Source organism: Triticum aestivum, chromosome 4D (assembly GCF_018294505.1).
Source record: "Triticum aestivum cultivar Chinese Spring chromosome 4D, IWGSC CS RefSeq v2.1, whole genome shotgun sequence".
NCBI lineage: Eukaryota > Viridiplantae > Streptophyta > Magnoliopsida > Poales > Poaceae > Triticum > Triticum aestivum.
This window is the reverse complement of record NC_057805.1, coordinates 252,455,701-252,477,861: the sequence shown is the minus strand read 5'-3', so window position 1 is coordinate 252,477,861 and position 22,161 is coordinate 252,455,701.

Genomic DNA, 22,161 nt, shown 5'->3' with positions numbered 1-22,161 from the left:
GAGCATGTGCTCAGATTGTATGAGTACTACAATCGTTTGAATCGAGTGGGAGTTAATCTTCCAGATGAGATAGTGATGGTTCTCCAAAGTCACTCCCACCAAGCTACTAGAGCTTCATGATGAACTATAACATATCAGGGATAGATATGATGATCCTTGAGCTATTCGTGACACCGCGAAAGTAGAAATCAAATAGGAGCATCAATTGTTGATGGTTAGTAAAACCACTAGTTTCAAGAAGGGCAAGGTCAAGAAAGCGATACTTCATGAAACGGCAAATCAGTTGCTGCTCTAGTGAAGAAACCCAAGGTTGAACCCAAACCCGAGACTAAGTGCTTCTGAAATAAGGGGAACGGTCACCGAAGCAGAACTACCCTGGATACTTGGTAGATGAGAAGGCTGGCAAGGCCGATAGAAGTATATTGGATATACATTATAATGTGTACTTTACTAGTACTCGTAGTAGCACCAGGGTATTAAAATACCGGTTCGGTTGCTAAGTGTTAGTAACTCGAAATAAAAAGCTACGGAATAAACGGAGACTAGCTGAAGGTGAGATGACGATATGTGTTGGAAGTGTTTCCAAGGTTGATGTGATCAAGCATCGGATGCTCCCTCTACCATCGAGATTGGTGTTAAACCTAAATAATTGTTATTTGGTGTTTGCGTTGAGCATAGACATGATTGGATTATGTTTATCGCAATACGGTTATTCATTTAAGGAGAATAAATGGTTACTCTGTTTATTTGAATAATACCTTCAATGGTCTTGCACCTAAAATGAATGGTTTATTGAATCTCGATCGTAGTGATACACATGTTCATGCCAAAAGATATAAGATAGTAATGATAGTACCACATACTTGTGGCACTGCCATTTGAGTCATATTGGTATAAAACACATGAAGAAGCTCCATGTTGATGGATCTTTGGACTCACTCGTTTTTTGAAAAGTTTGAGACATGCGAACCATGTCTATTGGTTTATACGCATGAAGAAACTCCATGCAGATGGATCGTTTGGACTCACTTGATTTTGAATCACTTGAGACATGCAAATCATACCACATGGGCAAGATGACTGAAAGGCCTCGTTTTCAGCGAGATGAAACAAGAGAGCAACTTGTTGGAAGTAATACATTTGATGTGTGCAATCCAATGAGTACTGAGGCACGCAGTGAATACCATTATGCTCTTACTTCACAGATGATTTGAGTAGATTCTAAGTATATTTACTTGATGAAACACAAGTCTGAATTATTGAAAGGTTCAAGTAATTTCTTAGTGAAGTTGAAGATCGTCGTGACAAGAGGATAAAATGTCTATGATATGATCATAGAGATGAATATCTGAGTTACGTGTTTGGTACACAATTAAGACATTGTGGAAATTGTTTCACAACTAATGCCGCCTGGAACACCATAGTGTGATGGTGTGTCCGAACATCATAGCTGCACCCTATTGGATGTGGTGCATACCATGATGTCTCTTATCGAATTACCACTATCGTTTAAGGGTTAGGCATTAGAGACAAACGCATTCACTTTAAATAGGGCACCACGTAATTCCGTTGAGATGACACCGTATGAACTATGGTTTAGAGAAACCTAAGCTGTCATTTCTTAAAAGTTTGGGGCTGTGACGCTTATGTGAAAAGGGTTCAGCCTGATAAGCTCGAACCCAAAGCGGATAAATGCATCTTCATAGGACACCCAAAACAGTTGGGTATACCTCCTATTTCGGATCCGGAAGCAAAAGTGATTGTTTCTAGAAATGGGTCCTTTCTCGAGGAAAAGTTTCTCTCAAAAGAATTGGGTGGGAGGATGGTGGAGACTTGATGAGGTTATTGAACCGTCACTTCAACCAGTGTGTAGCAGGGCACAGGAAGTTGTTCCTGTAGCGCCTACACCAATTGAAGTGGAAGCTTATGATAGTGATCATGAAACTTCGGATCAAGTCACTACCAAACATCATAGGTCGACAAGGATGTGTACTATTTCAGAGCGGTACATAATCCTGTCTTGGAGGTCATGTTGCTAGACAACAATGAACCTACGAGCTATGGAGAAACGATGGTGGGCCCGGATTCTGACAAATGGCTCGAGGCCATAAAATCCGAGAGGATCCATGTGTGAAAACAAAGTATAGAGTTTGGAAGAACTACTTGATGGCCGTAAGGCTATTGGGTATATATGGATTTTAAAAAGGAAGACGGACAATGATGGTAAGTATCACCATTAAGAAAGCTCGACTTGTCGTTAAGATGTTTTCCAACAAGTTCAAGGAGTTGACTGCGGTGAGACTTTCTCACTCGTAGCGATGCTAAGAGTCTGTTGGAATTGTATTAGTGGTTACTGCATTATTTATGAAATCTTGCAGATAGGATGTCAAAACATTGTTTCCTCGACAGTTTTCTTGAGGAAAGATTGTATGTGATACAACCAGAAGGTTTTTGTCAATCCTAAAAGATGCTAACAAGTATGCAAAGCTCCAGCAATCCTTCTAAGGACTGGAGTAAGCATCTTGGAGTTGGAATATACGCTTTGATGAAATGATCAAAGATTTTGGGTTTATACAAAGTTTATGAGAAACTTGTATTTCCAAAGAAGTGAGCGGGAGCACTATAGAATTTCTGATGAGTATATGTTGTTGACATATTCTTGATCAGAAATGATGTAGAATTTCTGGAAAGTATATAGGGTTATTTGAAAAGTGTTTTTCAATGGAAAACCTGGATTAAGCTACTTGAACATTGAGCATCAAGATCTATAAGGATAGATCAAAAACGCTTAATAGTACTTTCAAATGAATACATACCGTGACAAGATTTTGAAGGAGTTCAAATAGATCAGCAAAGAAGGAGTTCTTGGCTGTGTTATAAGGTGTGAGCATTGAGTAAGACTCAAGATCTGACCATGGCAGAAGAGAGAGAAAGGACGAAGGTCGTCCCCTATTCTTTAGACGTAGGCTCTACAATATGCTATGCTGTGTACCGCACCTGAAGTGTGCCTTGCCATGAGTCAATCAAGGGGTACAACAGTGATCCAGGAATGGATCACATGACAGTGGTCAAACTTATCCTTAGTAACTAGTGGACTACGGAATTTTCTCTATTATGGAGGTGGTAAAAGAGTTCGTCGTAAAGGGTTACGTCGATGCAAACTTTGACACTAATCCGGATGACTCTGAGTAGTAAACTAGATTCGTATAGTAGAGTAGTTATTTGGAATAGCTCCAAGTAGCGCATGGTAGCTGAATCTACAAGATGACATAGAGATTTGTAAAGCACACACGGATCTGAAAGGTTCAGACCCGTTGACTAATAACCTCTCTCACAAGCGAGATATGATCGAACCCCATGGGTGTTGGATTCATTACAATCACATAGTGATGTGAACTAGATTATTGACTCTAGTGCAAGTGGGAGACTGTTGGAAATATGCCCTAGAGGCAATAATAAAATGGTTATTATTATATTTCCTTGTTCATGATAATTGTCTATTGTTCATGCTATAATTGTATTAACCGGAGACCGTAATACATATGTGAATACGTAGACCACAATATGTCCCTAGTAAGCCTCTAGTTGACTAGCTCGTTGATCAATAGATGGTTACGGTTTCCTGACCATGGACATTGGATGTCGTTGATAACGGGATCACATCATTAGGAGAATGATGTGATGGACACGACCCAATCCTAAGCATAGCACAAGATCGTGTAGTTCGTCTGCTAAAGCTTTTCTAATGTCAAGTATCATTTCCTTAGACCATGAGATTGTGCAAATCCCGGATACCGTATGAATGCTTTGGTTGTGCCAAATGTCACAACATAACTGGGTGGCTATAAAGGCACACTACGGGTATCACCGAAAGTGTATGTTGGGTTGGCACGAATCGAGACTGGGATTTGTCACTCCGTGTGACGGAGAGGTATCTTTGGGCCCACTCGGTAGGACATCATCATAATGAGCTCAATGTGACCAAAGAGTTGATCACGGGATGATGTGTTACGGAACTAGTAAAAGTGACTTGCCAGTAACGAGATTGAACGAGGTATTGGGATGCCGACGATCGAATCTCGGGCAAGTAACGTACCGATTGACAAAGGGAATCGTATACAGGATTGATTGAATCCCCAACATCGTGGTTCATCCGATGAGATCATCGTGGAACATGTGGGAGCCAACATGGGTATCCAGATCCCGATGTTGGTTATTGGCCAGAGAGCTGTCTGGGTCATGTCTGCATGATTCCCGAACCCGTAGGGTCTACACACTTAAGGTTCGGTGACGCTAGAGTTGTTATGGGAATTAGTGTGCAGTTACCGAATGTTGTTCGGAGTCCCGGATGTCACGAGGAGTTCCGGAATGGTCCGGAGGTAAAGATTTATATATGGGAAGTCCTATTTTGGCCACCGGAAAATGTTCGGGATTTTTCGGTATTGTACCGGGAAGGTTCTAGAAGGTTCTGGAGTGGGGCCCACCTGTATGGGGGACCCACATGAACGTGGGTAGTGGGGGCAAGGCTCCACACCCCTGGTCAAGGCGCACCAAGATCCCCCCTTAGAAGGAATAAGATCATATCCCAAAGGGATAAGATCAAGATCCCTAAAAAAGGGGGATAACAATCGGTGGGGAAGGGAAATGATGGGATTTCTTTCCCCCACCTTTGCCAACGCCCCAATGGACTTGGAGGGCAAGAAACCAGCCCCCTCCACCCCCATATATAGTGGGGAGGCGCATGGGAGCCGCACCCCTTCCCCTGGCGCAGCCCTCTCCCTCCCCAACACCTTCTCCTCCGTAATAGTGCTTGGCAAAGCCCTGCCGGAGAACTGCAAGCTCCACCACCACGCCGTCGTGCTGCCGGAGCTTTCCCTCAACTTCTCCTCTCCCCTTGCTGGGTCAAGAAGGAGGAGACGCCCTCGGGCTGTACGTGTGTTGAACACGGAGGCACCGTTGTTCGACGCTTAGATCAGAATCAACCGCGATTTGAATCGCTGCGAGTACGACTCCTTCATCCGCGTTCTTGTAACACTTCCGCATCGCGATCTTCAAGGGTATGAAGATGCACTTCCCTCTCTCTCGTTGCTAGTCTCTCCAACAATGATCTTGGTGATGCATAGAATTTTTTTTAATTTCTACAACGATCCCCTCTCTCTCGTTGCTAGTCTCTCCATAGGGAGTTCAACATGAGTAGCAAATGATTCACAAAAGGAGGCTACTATCTCAGAGTCAAGACCTCATCTAGTGCTAAACTTTTGAAAAGCATCGGTATCCATAAAAGACTTAACACAATCATACTTAAGTTTAATACCTGACTTTTACCTTTGTCGAGTTACCAATCTTCAGAGTTATGTTTAATTCTTTCAAAAAGATCCCACCGAAATTCAATAGTCTTCTTCATGAATGAACCAGCACAAAAAGTATCAAGCATGGTTTGATCATTACGAGAAAGCTGAGCATAAAAATTCTGGATAATAATTTCTCTTGAGAGCTCATGATTGGGGCATGAATATAACATTGACTTCAGCCTCTCCCAAGCTAGAGCGATATTTTCTCCTTCACGAGGCCAAAAATTATATATATAATTCCAATCACGATGAACTAGATGCATAGGATAAAAAATTTGGTGGAATTCCAATTTCAAACGATTCCAATTCCATGATCCAATATCATCGCATAGCCTATACCATGCCAATGCTTTTCCCTTCAAAGATAAAGGGAAAACCTTTTTCATCACCTCATCTTCGGGTAAACCTGCAAGCTTAAACAATCCACAAATTTTTTCTACATATATCAAGTGCATATCGGGATGTTCTGTTCCATCTCCTGCATAAGGATTAGCTAGCAGCTGTTGTATCATACCCGAAGGGATTTCATATTCAATATTTTCAGTAGGTGCAGTAGGTTGAGGGGTATCTAATTGTGGTTCCGGATGAGGTGAAGATACCCCGAATCAAACCCCTCAAAGGATTGTTTTCCATAGTAACAAGTGACATTAAATTTCACCACACTATATAAATGTTTCCTTACCAAAGGCACTTCACTCCCCGGTAACGGTGCCAGAAAATAGCCTTGATGACCCACAAGTATATGGGATCAATTGTAGCTCTTTTCGGTAAGTAAGAGTGTCGAACCCAACGAGGAGCAGAAGGAATGACAATTAGTTTTCAGTAAGGTAATGTCTGCAAGTGCTGAAATTGTAAGTAGCGAGTAGTTTGATAGCAAGGTATTTTGTAACGAGCAAGTAACGATAATAGTAACAAGTATGAAGCAAGGTAGCCCAATCCTTTTGAGGCAAAGGACAGGCCAAAACGGTCGCTTATGATAAGCAAAGCGTTCTTGAGGGTACACGGGAATTTCATCTAGTCACTTTCATCATGTTGGTTTGATTTGTGTTCGCTACTTTGATAATTTGATATGTGGGTGGACCGGTGCTTAGGTGTTGTTCTTACTTGAACAAACCTCCTACTTATGATTAACCCTCCCGCAAGCATCCGCAACTACGAGAAAAGTATTAAGAATAAATTCTGAGCATATCATTAAACTCTAGGATCCAATCGGTCGCTTACGGAATAGCGCATAAACTGGGGTTTAAGCTTCTATCACTCTCGCAACCCATCATCTAATTGCTACTCCACAATGCATTCCCTTAGGCCCAAATATGGTGAAGTGTCATGTAGTCGACGTTCACATGACACCATTAAGGGAATAACAACATACATACTATCAAAATATCGAACACATATCAAGTTCACATGATTACTTGCAACATGATTTCTCCCGTGACCTCAAGAACAAAAGTAACTACTCACAAATGATAAACATGCTCATGATCAGAGGAGTATTAAATAGCATAATGGATCTGAACATATAATATTCCACCAAATAAACCATATAGTAATCAACTACAAGATGTAATCAACACTACTATTCACCCGCAGGCACCAATCTATAGTTCTGGTAACAAGATTGAATACAAGAGATGAACTAGGGTTTGAGATGAGATGGTGCTGTTGAAGATGTTGATGGAGATTGCCCTCCCCAAGATGGGAGAGTTGTTGGTGATGATGATGACGATGATTTCCCCCTCCGGGAGGGAAGTTCCCCTGGCGAAATCGCTCCGCTGGAGGGCAAAAGTGCTCCTGCCCAAGTTCCGCCTCGAGACAGCGGCGCTCCATCCCGAAAGTCGTCTTCTTATTTTTTTTCTAGGTCAAAATGACTTATATACCAGAAGATGGGCACCGGAGGTGGGCCAAGGAGGCCACAACCCACCAGGCGCGCCCAAGTGGGTTGTGCCCACCTGGTGGCCCCCCTCTGATGGTTATTGGCTCCAGTATTTCTTAAATAATCCAAAAAAAATCTTCGTGAAGTTTCAACTTATTTGGAGTTGTGCAGAATAGGTGACTTGACGTAGCTTTTCCAGGTCCAGATTTCCAGCTGCCGGAATTCTACCTCTTGGTGTGTTCCTTGCAAATTATGGGAGAAAAGGCATTAGAATTACTCCAAAAAGCATTATTATCGATAAAAACATTATAAATAACAGTAAGAAAACATGATGCAAAATGGACGTATCAAGGCCCAAGCGCGCCCTGGTGGGTTGTGCCCACCTCGGGTGCCCCCCGGACCGCCTCTTTGCTCTATAAATACCCCAAAATCCTAGGGGAGTCGACGAAATATTGATCCAGCCGCCACAGAGTCCAGAACCACCAGATCCAATCTAGACATCATCTTAGATGGGGTTCACCACCTCCATTGGTGCCTCTCCGATGATGAGTGAGTAGTTCTTTGTAGACCTTCGGGTCCGTAGCTAGTAGCTAGATGGCTTCCTCTCTCTCGCTGATTTTCAATACAATGGTCTCTTGGAGATCCATATGATGTAGCTCTTTTTGTGGTGTGTTTGTTGGGATCGGATGAACTTTGAGTTTATGATCAGATTTATCTTTCTATATCCATGAAAGTATTTGAGTTTCTTTGATCTCTTTTATGCATGATCTCTTACAGCCTCGTATTTCTTCTCCGATATTTGGGTTGGGTTTGGCCAACTTGATATATTTATCTTGCAATGGGAAGAGGTGCTTTGTAGTGGGTTCGGTCTTACGGTGCTTGATCCCAGTGACAGAAGGGGAACCGACACGTATGTATCGTTGCTACTAAGGATAAAACGATGGGGCCTATCTCTACATAGATAGATCTTGTCTACATCATGTCATCGCTCTTATTGCATTACTCCGTTTTTCCATGAACTTAATACACTAGATGCATGCTGGATAGCGGTCGATGTGTGGACTAATAGTAGTAGATGCAGGCAGGAGTCGGTCTACTAATCTTGGACGTGATGCCTATATAATGATCATTGCCTGGATATCGTCACGATTATTTGAAGTTCTATCAATTCCCCAACAGTAATTTGTTCACCCACCTTTTTGCTATTTTTCTCGAGAGAAGCCACTAGTGAAACCTACGGCCCCCGGGTCTCTTTCTCATATATTTGCCTTTGCGATCTACTTTTCCTTTGCATTTATTTTCAGATCTGTTAAACTAAAAATACAAAAATACTTTGCTGCACTTTATTTTATTTGGCGTTCGATCTTTCAATCTACTACAATTTATCTCACGTTTGTTTGCCTATCTTCAGGCGCCGTTACCCGGAAGGGATTGACAACCCCTTTTACACGTCAGGTTGCGAGTAGTTGTTATTTGTGTGCAGGGGCTGTTTATGTTGTGTTGCTTGGTTCTCCTACTGGTTCGATAACCTTGGTTTCATCACTGAGGGAAATACCTCCCATCGTTGTGCTGCATCATCCCTTCCTCTTTGGGGAAATACCGACATAGTCCTAGCCGACATCATTGGTCAAAGTGATGGCCATCCATGCGACCCCGAAGATGGGCTAGCTCGCTAATAATCACGCAAGTCGCTAGTTCCCGAAGACAACCACTGCCTGCGTGTGGCCCAAACATATGTATGGAAAGGTGTGTTTTGAATACACAATGGAACAACTTCGATGTGTCATCGTGCTTTCGAACCAGAAATCCCCACACTGAGTGAGGGTTAGGTTGACGATGCATATGTATATCACACTACACTTCAAGCCGATGACGGGGATTCATGCATGCATGCGTGCATAGTATGCACTCAAACTTAATTAGGTCTGAATCTGACCATGACCTATAATATGATAACACGAACCAAAGGAAGAATCCGCCATGGTAACCTATCTTGTTGTCGGTCAAGGTGATCATGGATGTCCACATGGGCCCACAAATATATAGGCTTGTCGCCGATAACCACGCCAGGGAGTGTACCGTTCGAAGACAACCACTACATGCATATGTATGGAGGTGATTTGTGCATGCATGTTTGAATACCATTTCACAACATTGATGTGGCGCGTGCGTCGAAAATCGTACAGTCCCCACACAGAGCGGGATCGGTTCATGACGTGTCGTCGTACTAGCCACTTCGACACGATGGGAGGGATTCATGCATACACATGCATGTGTGTGCTCAAACTATATTATGTCATCACAGAGCATGACATATATATACATCGTATTACAAACAAAAAAATAATCCCCTCCTAAGTCAAATTAACCTCTCTCCGTTGTCAGGCAAAGTAGTGATGGACCAAGCGGGCCCACAGATGGAAAGCATCGATATCGCTGATAACCACTTAAGTGGGTGCGAGAGGACAACCACCATCGCTTTGCATGTGGGACAAACCTATGTTGATCGATACCCAAAATGCACAACTTTGATGTGGCACATGCCTCGAAAACCATAAAGTCCCCACACAAAGTGAGGTTCATGAAGCATACTACATATGATGGTCCCCTCCCCCTCTTCGACTCATACTATATGCTCCTACCGTAATACAACCCAAAAAGATGTTGGAAATATGCCCTAGAGGCAATAATAAAATGGTTATTGTTGTATTTCCTTGTTCATGATAATTGTCTATTGTTCATGCTATAATTGTATTAACTGGAAACCGTAATACATGTGCGAATACATAGACCACAACATGTCCCTAGTAAGCCTCTAGTTGACTAGCTCATTGATCAATAGATGGTCATGGTTTCCTGACCATGGACATTGGATGTCATTGATAACGGGATCACATCATTAGGAGAATGATGTGATGGACAAGACCCAATCCTAAGCATAGCACAAGATCGTGTAGTTCGTTTGCTAAGAGCTTTTCTAATGTCAAGTATCGTTTCCTTAGACCATGAGATTTTGCAACTCCTGGATACTGTAGGAATGCTTTGGGTGTACCAAACGTCACAATGTAACTGGGTGGCTATAAAGGTGCACTACAGGTATCTCCGAAAGTGTCTGTTGGGTTGGCACGAATCGAGACTGGGATTTGTCACTCCGTATGACGGAGAGGTATCTCTGGGCCCACTTGGTAATGCATCATCATAATGAGCTCAATGTGACTAAGGAGTTAGTCACGGGATCATGCATTACAAAACGAGTAAAGAGACTTGCCGGTAACGAGATTGAACAAGGTATTGGGATACCGACGATCGAATCTCGGGCAAGTAACATACCGATAGACAAAGGGAATTGTATACGGGATTGATTGAATCCCCAACATCGTGGTTCATCCGATGAGATCATCGTGGAACATGTGGGAGCCAATACGGGTATCCAGATCCCGCTATTGGTTATTGGCCGGAGAGGTGTCTCGGTCATGTCTGCATGGTTCCCGAACCCGTAGGGTCTACATACTTAAGGTTCGGTGACGCTAGAGTTGTTATGGGAAATAGTATGTGGTTACCGAAGGTTGTTCGGAGTCCCGGATGAGATCCCGGACGTGACGAGGAACTCCGGAGTGGTCCGGAGGTGAAGATCGATATATTGGACGAAGGGTATTGGAGTCCGGAATTGTTCTGGGAGTACCGGGTGACGACCAGCGTGACCGAAAGGTGTTTCGGAGGCCCCGACAAGCGTTGGGGGGCCTTATGGGCCAAGGGGAGGGGGCACACCAGCCCACTAAGGGGCTGTGCGCCCCTCCCAACCCCTCTCACGTAACGTGGAGAGGTGGGGGCACCTCCCCTAGGGCAGCCACCCCTCCCGGCTTGGGGGGCAAGTTTCCCAGGGGTGGGGGCGCCCAAACCCATCTAGGGTTTCCCCTGTGGCCGCCGCCCCTCCCCTAGGGAACCCTAGGGCGCCTCCTCCACCCCCCTTCCCCCTATATATAGTGAGGGAGAGAGAGGGCAGCCGCACCCCTTGCTTGGCGCAGCCCTCTCCTCCTCCAACTCCTCCTCCTCCGTAGTGCTTAGCGAAGCTCTGCCGGAGAACCACGAGCTCCATCGCCACCACGTCGTCGTGCTGCTGGAGTTCTCCCTCAACTTCTCCTCTCCCCTTGCTGGATCAAGAAGGAGGAGACGTCCCCGGGCTGTATGTGTGTTGAACGCCGAGGTGCCGTCCGTTCGGCACTAGATCGGATCTTCCGCGATTTGAATCGCCGCGAGTACGACTCCATCAACCGCGTTCTTGTAACGCTTCCGCTTAGCGATCTTCAAGGGTATGAAGATGCACTCCCTCTCTCTCGTTGCTAGCATCTCCTAGATTGATCTTGGTGACATGTAGGAAAATTTTGAATTATTGTTACGTTCCCCAACAGTGGCATCATGAGCTAGGTCTATGCGTAGATTCTATGCACGAGTAGAACACAAAGTGGTTGTGGGCGATGATTTGTTCAATTTGCTTACCGTTACTAGTCTTATCTTGATTCGGCGGCATTGTGGGATGAAGCAGCCCGGACCGACCTTACACGTACTCTTACGTGAGACAGGTTCCACCGACTGACATGCACTTGATGCATAAGGTGGCTAGCGGGTGTCTGTCTCTCCCACTTTAGTCGGATCGGATTCGATGAAGAGGGTCCTTATGAAGGGTAAATAGCAATTGGCATATCACCGTTGTGGCTTTTGCGTAGGTAAGAAACGTTCTTGCTAGAAACCCATAGCAGCCACATAAAACATGCAACAACAATTAGAGGACGTCTAACTTGTTTTTGCAGGGTATGCTATGTGATGTGATATGGCCAAAAGGATGTGATGAATTATATATATGTGATGTATGAGATTGATCATGTTCTTGTAATAGGAATCACGACTTGCATGTCGATGAGTATGACAACCGGCAGGACCCATAGGAGTTGTCTTAATTTATTGTATGACCTGCGTGTCAATGAAAAACGCCATGTAATTACTTTACTTTATTGCTAACCGTTAGCCATAGTAGTAGAAGTAATAGTTGGCGAGACAACTTCATGAAGACACGATGATGGAGATCATGGTGTCATGCCGGTGACGAAGGTGATCATGCCGCGCCTCGAAGATGGAGATCAAAAGGCGCAAGATGATATTGGCCATATCATGTCACTTTATGATTTGCATGTGATGTTTGTCATGTTTACATCTTATTTGCTTAGAACGACGATAGGATAAATAAGATGATCCCTCACTAAAATTTCAAGAGATGTGTTCCCCCTAACTGTGCACCGTTGCGAAGCTTCGTTGTTTCGAAGCAACACGTGATGATCGGGTGTGATAGATTCTAACGTTCGCATACAACGGGTGTAAGCCAGATTTACACATGCGAAACACTTAGGTTGACTTGACGAGCCTAGCATGTACAGACATGGCCTCGGAACACAAGAGACCGAAAGGTCAAACATGAGTCGTATAATAGATACGATCAACATGGAGATGTTCACCGTTGATGACTAGTCCATCTCACGTGATGATCGGACACGGTCTAGTCGATTCGGATCATGTATCACTTAGATGACTAGAGGGATGTCTATCTAAGTGGGAGTTCATTAAATAATCAGATGAACCTAATTATCATGAACATAGTCAAAAGGTCTTTGCAAATTATGTCATAGCTTACGCTTTGGTTCTACTGTTTAAGATATGTTCCTAGAGAAAATTTAGTTGAAAGTTGATAGTAGAAATTATGCGGACTGGGTCCGTAAACTGAGGATTATCCTCATTGCTACGTGGAAGGCTTATGTCCTTAATGCAACGCTCGGTGTGCTGAACCTCGAGCGTCGTCTATGGATGTTGTGAACATCTGACATACACGTTTTGATGACTACGTGATAATTCAGTGCGTAATGCTAACGGTTTAGAATTGAGGTGCCAAAGATGTTTTTGAAATGTCGCAGAACATAAGAGATGTTCCAAAGACTGAAATTGGGATTTCAGACTAGTGCCCACGTCAAGAGGTATGTGACCTCTGACAAGTTTCTTAAGCCTGCAAACTAAGGGAGAAAAGCTCAATCGTTGAGCATGTGCTCAGATTGTCTGAGTACTACAATCGCTTGAATCGAGTGGGAGTTAATCTTCCAGATGACATAGTGATGGTTCTCCATAGTCACTACCACCAAGCTATTAGAGCTTCGTGATGAACTATAACATATCAGGGATAGACATGATGATCCTTGAGCAACTCGCGATGTTTGACACCACGAAAGTAGAAATCAAGTAGGAGCATCAATTGTTGATGGTTAGTAAAACCACTAGTTTCAAGAAGGGCAAGGGAAAGAAGGGATACTTCATGAAACGGCAAATCAGTTGCTGCTCTAGTGAAGAAACCCAAGGTTGAACCCAAACCCGAGACTAAGTGCTTCTGTAATGAGGGGAATGGTCATTGAAGCAGAACTACCCTAGATACTTGGTAGATGAGAAGGCAGGCAAGGTCGACAGAAGTATATTGGATATTCATTATATTAATGTGTACTTTACTAGTACTCCTAGTAGCACCAGGGTATTAGATACCGGTTCGGTTGCTAAGTGTTGGTAACTCGAAATAAAAGGCTACGGAATAAACGGAGACTAGCTAAAGGTGAGATGACGATATGTGTTGGAAGTGTTTCCAAGGTTGATGTAATCAAACAACGTACGCTCCCTCTACCATCGGGATTGGTATTAAACCTAAATAATTGTTGTTTGGTGTTTGCGCTGAGCATAGACATGATTGGGTTATGTTTATCGCAATATGGTTATTCATTTAAGGAGAATAATGGTTACTCTGTTTATTTGAATAATACCTTCAATGGTCTTGCACCTAAAATGAATGGTTTATTGAATCTCGATCGTAGTGATACACATGTTCATGCCAAAAGATATAAAATAGTAATGATAGTACCACATACTTGTGGCACTGCCATTTGAGTCATATTGGTATAAAATGCATGAAGAAGCTCCATGTTGATGGATCTTTGGACTCACTCGTTTTTAAAAAGATTGAGACATGCGAACCATGTCTATTGGTAGATATGCATGAAGAAACTCCATACAGATGGATCGTTTGGACTCACTTGATTTTGAATCACTTGGGACATGCAAATCATACCACATGGGCAAGATGACTGAAAGGCCCTGTTTTCAGTAAGATGGAACAAGAAAGCAACTTGTTGGAAGTAATACATTTTGATGTGTGCAGTCCAATGAGTGCTGAGGCACGCACTGGATATCGTTATGTTCTTACTTCACATATGATTTGAGTAGATGCTGAGTATACTTACTTGATGAAACACAAGTCTGAATTATTGAAAGGTTTAAGTAATTTCAAAGTGAAGTTGAAGATCGTCGTGACAAGAGGATAAAATGTCTATGATATGATCATAGAGATGAATATCTGAGTTACGAGTTTGGCACACAATTAAGACAATGTGGAAATTGTTTCACAACAAATACCGCCTGGAACACCATAGTGTGATGGTGTGTCCGAACATCATAACTGCACCCTATTGGATATGGTGCATACCATGATGTCTCTTATCGAATTACCACTATCGTTTATGGGTTAGGCATTAGAGACAACCGCATTCACTTTAAATAGGGCACCACGCAATTCCGTTGAGACGACACCGTACGAACTATGCTTTAGAGAAACCTAAGCTGTCGTTTCTTAAAAGTTTGGGGCTGCGACGCTTATGTGGAAAAGTTTCAGGCTGATAAGCTCGAACCCAAAGCGGATAAATGCATATTCATAGAATACCCAAAACAGTTGGGTATACCTCCTATTTCAGATCTGGAAGCAAAAGTAATTGTTTCTAGAAATAGGTCCTTTCTCGAGGAAAAGTTTCTCTCGAAAGAATTGAGTGGGAGGATGGTGGAGACTTGATGGGGCTATTGAACCGTCACTTCAACTAGTGTGTAGCAGGGCACAAGAAGTTGTTCCTGTGGCACCTACACCAATTGAAGTGGAAGCTTATGATAGTGATCATGAAACTTCGTATCAAGTCACTACCAAACCTCGTAGGACGACAAGGATGCGTACTACTTCAGAGTGGTACGTAATCCTGTCTTGGAAGTCATGTTGCTAGACAACAATGAACCTACGAGCTATGGAGAAACGATGGTGGGCCCAGATTCAGACGAATGGCTCGAGGCCATAAATCCGAGAGAGGATCCATGTATAAAAACAAAGTATAGACTTTGGAAGAACTACTTGATGGTCGTAAGGCTGTTGGGTGCAGATGGATTTTAAAAGGAAGACGGACAATGATGGTAAGTGTCACCATTAAGAAATCATGGCTTGTCGTTAAGATGTTTTCTGACAAGTTCAAGGAGTTGATTACGATGAGATTTTCTCACTTGTAGCGATGCTAAGGGTCTGTTGGAATTATACTAGCAGTTACTGCATTATTTATGAAATCTTGCAGATAGGATGTCAAAAAAAAATTGTTTCCTCGACAGTTTTCTTGAGGAAAGATTGTATGTGATACAACCAGAAGGTTTTTGTCAATCCTAAAAGATGCTAACAAGTATGCAAAGCTCCAGCAATCCTTCTAAGGACTGGAGTAAGCATCTTGGAGTTGGAATATACGCTTTGATGAAATGATCAAAGATTTTGGGTTTATACAAAGTTTATGAGAAACTTGTATTTCCAAAGAAGTGAGCGGGAGCACTATAGAATTTCTGATGAGTATATGTTGTTGACATATTCTTGATCAGAAATGATGTAGAATTTTTGGAAAGCATATAGGGTTATTTGAAAAGTGTTTTCAATGGAAAACCTGGATTAAGCTACTTGAACATTGAGCATCAAGATCTATAAGGATAGATCAAAAACGCTTAATAGTACTTTCAAATGAATACATACCGTGACAAGATTTTGAAGGAGTTCAAATAGATCAGCAAAGAAGGAGTTCTTGGCTGTGTTATAAGGTGTGAGCATTGAGTAAGACTCAAGATCTGACCATGGCAGAAGAGATAGAAAGGACGAAGGTCGTCCCTTATGCTTTAGACGTAGGCTCTACAGTATGTTATGCTGTGTACTGCACCTGAAGTGTGCCTTGCCATGAGTCAGTCAAGGGGTACAAGAGTGATCCAGGAATGGATCACATGACAGCGGTCGAACTTATCCTTAATAACTAGTGGACTAAGGAATTTGCTCGATTATGGAGGTGGTAAAAGAGTTCGTCGTAAAGGGTTACGTCGATGCAAACTTTGACACTGATCCGGATGACTCTGAGTAGTAAACTGGATTCGTATAGTAGAGCAGTTATTTGGAATAGCTCCAAGTAGCGCGTGGTAGCTGCATCTACAAGATGACATAGAGATTTATAAAGCACACACGGATCTGAAAGGTTCAGACCCGTTGACTAATAACCTCTCTCACAAGCTATATATGAACAAACCCCATGGGTGTTGGATTCATTACAATCACATAGTGATGTGAACTAGATTATTGACTCTAGTGCAAGTGCGAGACTGTTGGAAATATGCCCTAGAGGCAATAATAAAATGGTTATTATTGTATTTTCTTGTTCATGATAATTGTCTATTGTTCATGCTATAATTGTATTAACTGGAAACCGTAATACATGTGCGAATACATAGACCACAACATGTCCCTAGTAAGCCTCTAGTTGACTAGCTCGTTGATCAATAGATGGTCATGGTTTCCTGACCATGGACATTGGATGTCATTGATAACGGGATCACATCATTAGGAGAATGATGTGATGGACAAGACCCAATCCTAAGCATAGCACAAGATCGTGTAGTTCGTTTGCTAAGAGCTTTTCTAGTGTCAAGTATCGTTTCCTTAGACCATGAGATTGTGCAACTCCCGGATACCGTAGGAATGCTTTGGGTGTACCAAACGTCACAATGTAACCGGGTGGCTATAAAGGTGTACTACAGGTATCTCCGAAAGTGTCTGTTGGGTTGGCACGAATCGAGACTGGGATTTGTCACTCCGTATGACGGAGAGGTATCTCTGGGCCCACTCGGTAATGCATCATCATAATGAGCTCAATGAGACTAAGGAGTTAGTCACGGGATCATGCATTACGGAACGAGTAAAGAGACTTGCCGGTAACGAGATTGAACAAGGTATTGGGATACTGACGATCGAATCTCGGGCAAGTAACATACCGATAGACAAAGGGAATTGTATACGGGATTGATTGAATCCCCGACATCGTGGTTCATCCGATGAGATCATCATGGAACATGTGGGAGCCAATATGGGTATCCAGATCCCGCTATTGGTTATTGGCCGGAGAGGTGTCTCGATCATGTCTGCATGGTTCCCGAACCCGTAGGGTCTACACACTTAAGGTTCGGTGACGCTAGAGTTGTTATGGGAAATAGTATGTGGTTACCGAAGGTTGTTCGGAGTCCCGGATGAGATCCCGGACGTGACGAGGAACTCCGGAGTGGTCCGGAGGTGAAGATCGATATATTGGACGAAGGGTATTGGAGTCCGGAATTGTTCTGGGAGTACCGGGTGACGACCAGCGTGACCGAAAGGTGTTTCGGAGGCCCCGACAAGCGTTGGGGGGCCTTATGGGCCAAGGGGAGGGGGCACACCAGCCCACTAAGGGGCTGTGCGCCCCTCCCAACCCCTCTCACGTAACATGGAGAGGTGGGGGCGCCTCCCCTAGGGCAGCCACCCCTCCCGGCTTGGGGGGCAAGTTTCCCAGGGGTGGGGGCGCCCAAACCCATCTAGGGTTTCCCCTGTGGCCGCCGCCCCTCCCCTAGGGAACCCTAGGGCGCCTCCTCCACCCCCCTTCCCCCTATATATAGTGAGGGAGAGAGGGCAGCCGCACCCCTTGCTTGGCGCAGCCCTCTCCTCCTCCAACTCCTCCTCCTCCGTAGTGCTTAGCGAAGCTCTGCCGGAGAACCACGAGCTCCATCGCCACCACGCCGTCGTGCTGCTGGAGTTCTCCCTCAACTTCTCCTCTCCCCTTGCTGGATCAAGAAGGAGGAGACGTCCCCGGGCTGTATGTGTGTTGAACGCCGAGGCGCCGTCCGTTCGGCGCTAGATCGGATCTTTCGCGATTTGAATCGCCGCGAGTACGACTCCATCAACCGCGTTCTTGTAACGCTTCCGCTTAGCGATCTTCAAGGGTATGAAGATGCACTCCCTCTCTCTCGTTGCTAGCATCTCCTAGATTGATCTTGGTGACACGTAGGAAAATTTTGAATTATTGCTACGTTCCCCAACAAAAGAATCCTCCTTGATGGTGAAATTAATTAACCTCTCCCGATGTAGGTCAAAGTGATGCATGCATCGATGATGGCCTCGTGGGCCCACAGATGGAAGTGTCACACGTGAGTGTCCTAGGATAACCACCGCCTACATGCATGTGGCCCAAAGAGGTGTTGTGTGATGTTTGAATAGCCAATTTCACAACTTTGATGTGGCACGTGCCCTCAGAAACCGAAAAGTCCCGACACTAAGTGAGGTGTACTTGTTCACGTACGCGTACGTATAGTATATATGCTAGTCCCCTCCCACCTCTTCGACGCGTACTATATATATACTCCCACCATAACACAAACAAAAAAGATTCTACCTTGCTGGTCAAATTAACCTCACTGCCGGCTGTTCGTCAAAGTGATGGACGACGACCTCGCGGGCCCATAGAAAGCGTCACACGCGAGTATCGAGTGTCGTGTAGGACAACCATCGACTACATGTGGCCAAACATGTATGTATGAAAGGGTTGTGTAATGTTTTAAATAAAGAATTCACGACTCTGATGTGGCACCTGCCTCACAAAACGGCCAACCCACACGGTGGCTCACGACTCGTAGTGTACTACGAGCCACCCGCCACCCCCAGACGCACACACACACGCGCACACACACACACACCACGAATCCACCGCAACTACGATGCATGTTAAATTATCCTGCGGTGAACATATGTTACCAAAGGAGCGACGTTTTAAATTTGAAAAAAAACAGAGATCATTAAGACGTTTTAGTACATTGATTGATTTTCTAGGGGTATAATGTGCAAAAATCTAATTTGAGCTACATGCACACGTGACAGTGCACCTAAATGGATTGCAAAAACACATGTGTCTCACTGGGTGCATGTTTACTCCCCGTGCAAGAAATTTCAAACATTGAGAATCTTGATTTTTAAATTCTAGTACATCCAAAACTTATTTAAAATTCATAAAACTTATCGTGTTGTCATATGGACACCAATACAAAGTGCCATTGTACTTTTTTGTCAAATTTGAGACCGGTTTGGATATAATCTTTATCTTCTTACAAACAGGAGATTATTAATAATTGGGAACCAATATCCCAAATGGATTATTTATTCGAACCATGAGTGTTAGACCAACAAAGGATATGTGCCATGCTTCGGTAAAGCAATATAGCAGCATCATTAATCATACAAATAGAAAAACAATATGCATGTCGCCACGCGACCCGTGTGTCGTGCAAGCAGGCGTGAGTTGACGGGACGCATGCGAACAGTTCGCTGCGCAGGCAGACCGAGAGGTGTGCGTGCAGGTGTGTGAATTGACGGGAGGCGTGCTCGCTGTGCAGTGTCATTGGGAGGCGTGCGAGTAGCTGCGTGAAATGACGGTAGGCATGCCAGTAGTCCAGTGCGCAGGCTCACCGGGAGGCGAGCCAGCGGTTTGACCGCCACCCGGCTCTCTCCCACTACTCCATATTAATGGCGTGCCCGAGCGGGCGCACCCCCCATCCTCGCCACACACACAATCCTCTCTCTCCGCTTGCATCCTCAACGCCGCTCTCAGTCCTCAAAGCCGTCAGTGTATGAGGATGCCGCCGAAGCACCCCATCGGAGGGAGGGCGACGCCGGGGCTGCTGAAGCACCGGAGCATGGTGTGGATATGGAGACAGAGGTTGTCGTCACCGCTGGCGAGGAATCGCTGCACCCTGACGTCCTCGAAGGCGTCGAGCTTCCACAGCCAGAGGCGAAGTTCCACACCTACTCCGGTAACGACTCCGGCGACGACTCCGGCAACAACTCCGACGATGACGGACAACTAGTTAGTCATCTATACCCATTTATGTGTCAAATAGATCCTAGGATTTCTCTGGTTACTCCGGCCTCCTAAGGGAGTCCTGGATTATGGGGTCCTCGGGCGTCCGGGCTATGTAACATGGGCCGGACTGATGGGCTGTGAAGATACAAGATAGAAGGCCTTCCCCTGTGTCCGGATGGGACTCTCGTTTGTGTGGATGGCAAGCCAGACGTCCGGATGTATACTTTCCTTTCTCTGTAAACCGACTTTGTTTAACCCTAGGCCCCTCCGGTGTCTATATAAACCGAAGGGTTTAGTCCGTAGAGGCTATCATAAATCACATAGGCTAGACATCTAGGGTTTAGCCATTACGATCTCAAGGTAGATCAACTCTTGTAACCCCTATACTCATCAAAGTCAATCAAGCAGGAAGTAGGGTATTACCTCCGTTAAGAGGGCCTGAACCTGGGTAAACATCGTGTCCCCTGTCTCCTGTTACCTTCGATCCTCAGACGCACAGTTCGGGACCCCCTACCCGAGATCGGCTGGTTTTGACACCGACATTGGTGCTTTCATTGAGAGTTCCTCTATGTCGTCGATAGAAGGATCGATGGCTCGCCTTGTCGTCAATAGCAAATCACCTCTGGAAGAGCCCTAGTTCCTGGGCAGATCCTCCAGCTCGGCAGTTTTACCATGGGTGCCCGCTCGGCCATTAAGCCAAAGGTGGTCCCCCAAATTGCCAAAAATCATCTCCGCATCGGCCTCGAAAACTCCGATAAGATGGATCCGGCAGATGTCTCATCTTTGAACGAACTGCTAGATCGCATCGTCGCCCTAGGGGTTGCAACAGACTATGATCGGATTGGGCTTAAACCCGATCAGAGGGAAATTAGGTCCCCGCCGATCACCCATCTTGTAACGGTTGTGGAGGAACAAGCCGATGATACCTCTCCCCCTATGCTGAGAACAAGCTATGTTCGGATCTCCGAGCCTTGCGAGCTGGATACCCATCTTCGGGAACAAACTCTCTGTCCTCCAAACATAGAACCAGGTGTTGAACCTGAAAACTCCCAGGACACACCGGATCCTGGGCCAGTGACCTCAGAAATTCTTCAAACTCTGAATCCCACAGTGGGTCAGGGTTCGGATTTAAGCCCGCCCACCCACCACAAGCAATACTCCCCAAGCAATTCCGGTCCCTCGGACATATGCGACCTAATGTATGTGCGGCAGCAACCCTAGGAAACGGTCCATCACTTTTGGGCCAGATTCCTCCTTGTTAAAAACAAGATTAAAGATTTCTGCGACGACGACGCGGTTTCACTATTTTGCCACAACTGTACAGACGAGGGGATCCTCAATGCCCTCAACCGACGCTACATACTGCACTTTGCAGATTTGGCACACATAGTACAGAAGTATTGCACAATGGAAAGCGCCTGGAAGGCCCAGACAGCCCGGTGGGAACCGCCTGCCTTTAAGCCACCCACCGGACAGGCAAATAGGATGCACCCTAATGGGGCACCTGATCATCATCCCACGGACAAGAAAATAAAGCCCTTAATGGGACATAGAACTGTCCTTGATGAATGGCTTGACAAGCCCTGTCAAATACACACGATGCCGAATTCTGAACCAACACACAGCCTTCGGGCATGTTGGGTACTCCGGCAGGTGCCTAAGAGCGGTGAGGCTATCCTCACCAATACGAACTCTGAGAAATACTCTTCGGAGGACAACGATCTCAATGTCTTTGCGGTCTTTTAGACCTTTTCTTCAAATAATTGGTGTAAAAGGGCGCTCCGCGACCTCACCGAAGTCAACCAAGTGGCCCCAGTAAATCCTTGGAACGATACGGTGATAACTTTCACCACCAACGACG